Here is a 2,500-nt window from a genome sequence, read left to right as displayed (position 1 = left end):
ATTGTATCCCGTTTTATAGCGGAAATGTTGGACAACATCATGAGGGCTGGAGCTACCTTTTTACATAGAATTAGCATACAGGTAGTGTGTTCATGGGTAATAAATCGACTTTCACATGTAATGCAGTACAGAGAATATTGAGTCGTTCAAGAGGCATGAAAGAAAACCATTATTGTGTTGATTGTTCTCTCCACCTCCCTGCAACAGACACAGGATGGATGAATTAAAGTTATCCTACCAGACATAGGAGTCCTGAATGGGCCCACCAGTCTTATATATCTCGCCTGATCGAGCCTGATCGAGCGATGAGCGTGGTATCATGTTGCAAGTGGCTGCATGGCTTAGCTTACTAAATGCAAATGCATAAGAGTAATATTCTTAGCATTCCTAGAGCCTACGGCCACACCACACTGAATGCACCCGATCTCGTCTGATCTCGGAAGTTAAGCAGTATCAGGCCTAGTTAGTACCTGGATGGGAGACCGCCTGGGAATACCAGGTGCTGTAGGCTTTTTTGTGCTCCAAGTTCAGGAAGTGAGCCCTTTCTCAATTGCCTTTTAAAACTGCAAGGTCTAGCCGACTAGATGCTTAAAAGTACAAAACTCACTAGGCCCAGAGCCTACGGCCACACCACACTGAATGCGCCTGATCTCGTCTGATCTCAGAAGCTAAGCAGTGTCGGGCCTAGTTAGTACCTGGATGGGAGACCGCCTGGGAATACCAGGTGCTGTAGGCTTTTTTGTACTCCAAGTTCAGGAAGTGAGCCCTTTCTCAATTGCCTTTCAAAACTGCAAGGTCTAGCCGACTAGATGCTTAAAAGTACAAAACTCACTAGGCCCTGAGCCTACGGCCACACCACACTGAATGCGCCCGATCTCGTCTGATCTCGGAAGCTAAGCAGTGTCGGGCCTAGTTAGTACCTGGATGGGAGACCACCTGGGAATACCAGGTGCTGTAGGCTTTTTTGTGCTCCAAGTTCAGGAAGTGAGCCATTTCACAATTGCCTTTCAAAACTGCAAGGTCTAGCCGACTAGATGCTTAAAAGTACAAACTCACTAGGCCCAGAGCCTACGGCCACACCACACTGAATGCGCCCGATCTCAGAAGCTAAGCAGGGTCAGGCCTAGTTAGTACCTGGATGGGAGACTGCCTGGGAATACCAAGTGCTGTAGGCTTTTTTTGTGCTCCATGATTAGTAATTGCGCAACTTCTCAATTATTTTTCAAATTTGGTATGTTTCCAAAATAATTGTATCCCGTTTTATAGCGGAAATGTTGGACAACATCATGAGGGCTGGAGCTACCTTTTTACATAGAATTAGCATACAGGTAGTGTGTTCATGGGTAATAAATCGACTTTCACATGTAATGCAGTACAGAGAATATTGAGTCCTTCAAGAGGCATGAAAGAAAACCATTATTGTGTTGATTGTTCTCTCCACCTCCCTGCAACAGACACAGGATGGATGAATTAAAGTTATCCTACCAGACATAGGAGTCCTGAATGGGCCCACCAGTCTTATATATCTCGCCTGATCGAGCGATGAGCGTGGTATCATGTTGCAAGTGGCTGCATGGCTTAGCTTACTAAATGCAAATGCATAAGAGTAATATTCTTAGCATTCCTAGAGCCTACGGCCACACCACACTGAATGCACCCGATCTCGTCTGATCTCGGAAGTTAAGCAGTGTCAGGCCTAGTTAGTACCTGGATGGGAGACCGCCTGGGAATACCAGGTGCTGTAGGCTTTTTTGTGCTCCAAGTTCAGGAAGTGAGCCATTTCACAATTGCCTTTCAAAACTGCAAGGTCTAGCCGACTAGATGCTTAAAAGTACAAAACTCACTAGGCCCAGAGCCTACGGCCACACCACACTGAATGCGCCCGATCTCGGAAGCTAAGCAGGATCGGGCCTAGTTAGTACCTGGATGGGAGACTGCCTGGGAATACCAGGTACTGTAGGCTTTTTTGTGCTCCATGATTAGTAATTGCGCAACTTCTCAATTATTTTTCAAATTTGGTATGTTTCCAAAATAATTGTATCCCGTTTTATAGCGGAAATGTTGGACAACATCATGAGGGCTGGAGCTACCTTTTTACATAGAATTAGCATACAGGTAGTGTGTTCATGGGTAATAAATCGACTTTCACATGTAATGCAGTACAGAGAATATTGAGTCCTTCAAGAGGCATGAAAGAAAACCATTATTGTGTTGATTGTTCTCTCCACCTCCCTGCAACAGACACAGGATGGATGAATTAAAGTTATCCTACCAGACATAGGAGTCCTGAATGGGCCCACCAGTCTTATATATCTCGCCTGATCGAGCCTGATCGAGCGATGAGCGTGGTATCATGTTGCAAGTGGCTGCATGGCTTAGCTTACTAAATGCAAATGCATAAGAGTAATATTCTTAGCATTCCTAGAGCCTACGGCCACACCACACTGAATGCACCCGATCTCGTCTGATCTCGGAAGTTAAGCAGTGTTAGGCCTAGTTA

The 2,500-nt window shown here is 45.5% G+C and overlaps 5 non-coding genes and 2 pseudogenes across 5 annotated transcripts in view; all 7 read left to right on the top strand.

Moving 5' to 3' along the window:
• Positions 1 to 392: 392 nt before the first annotated feature.
• On the top strand, positions 393 to 511 carry LOC138464640 (5S ribosomal RNA). The gene has a single exon (XR_011267217.1). It is a non-coding gene; the product is annotated as a 5S ribosomal RNA (ribosomal RNA).
• A 106-nt stretch (positions 512 to 617) lies between these two features.
• Positions 618 to 736, top strand: LOC138456496 (5S ribosomal RNA). Its single transcript, XR_011262104.1, has one exon. It is a non-coding gene; the product is annotated as a 5S ribosomal RNA (ribosomal RNA).
• A 106-nt stretch (positions 737 to 842) lies between these two features.
• Positions 843 to 961, top strand: LOC138460790 (5S ribosomal RNA). Its single transcript, XR_011263454.1, has one exon. It is a non-coding gene; the product is annotated as a 5S ribosomal RNA (ribosomal RNA).
• A 105-nt stretch (positions 962 to 1,066) lies between these two features.
• Positions 1,067 to 1,175, top strand: LOC138459864 (5S ribosomal RNA; annotated as a pseudogene).
• A 454-nt stretch (positions 1,176 to 1,629) lies between these two features.
• Positions 1,630 to 1,748, top strand: LOC138461583 (5S ribosomal RNA). Its single transcript, XR_011264197.1, has one exon. It is a non-coding gene; the product is annotated as a 5S ribosomal RNA (ribosomal RNA).
• A 106-nt stretch (positions 1,749 to 1,854) lies between these two features.
• Positions 1,855 to 1,963, top strand: LOC138459211 (5S ribosomal RNA; annotated as a pseudogene).
• A 463-nt stretch (positions 1,964 to 2,426) lies between these two features.
• Positions 2,427 to 2,500, top strand: part of LOC138462755 (5S ribosomal RNA) — a 119-nt gene continuing 45 nt past the window's right edge. The window contains exon 1 of the ribosomal RNA XR_011265348.1: positions 2,427 to 2,500. This exon is cut by the window's right edge and continues 45 nt beyond it. This is a non-coding gene — a ribosomal RNA (5S ribosomal RNA).

This window comes from Ambystoma mexicanum, chromosome 4p (genome assembly GCF_040938575.1).
Source record: "Ambystoma mexicanum isolate Mex_15411 chromosome 4p, UKY_AmexF1_1, whole genome shotgun sequence".
In the NCBI taxonomy this organism is placed as follows: domain Eukaryota; kingdom Metazoa; phylum Chordata; class Amphibia; order Caudata; family Ambystomatidae; genus Ambystoma; species Ambystoma mexicanum.
This window is presented reverse-complemented; position numbering and strand designations above follow the sequence as displayed.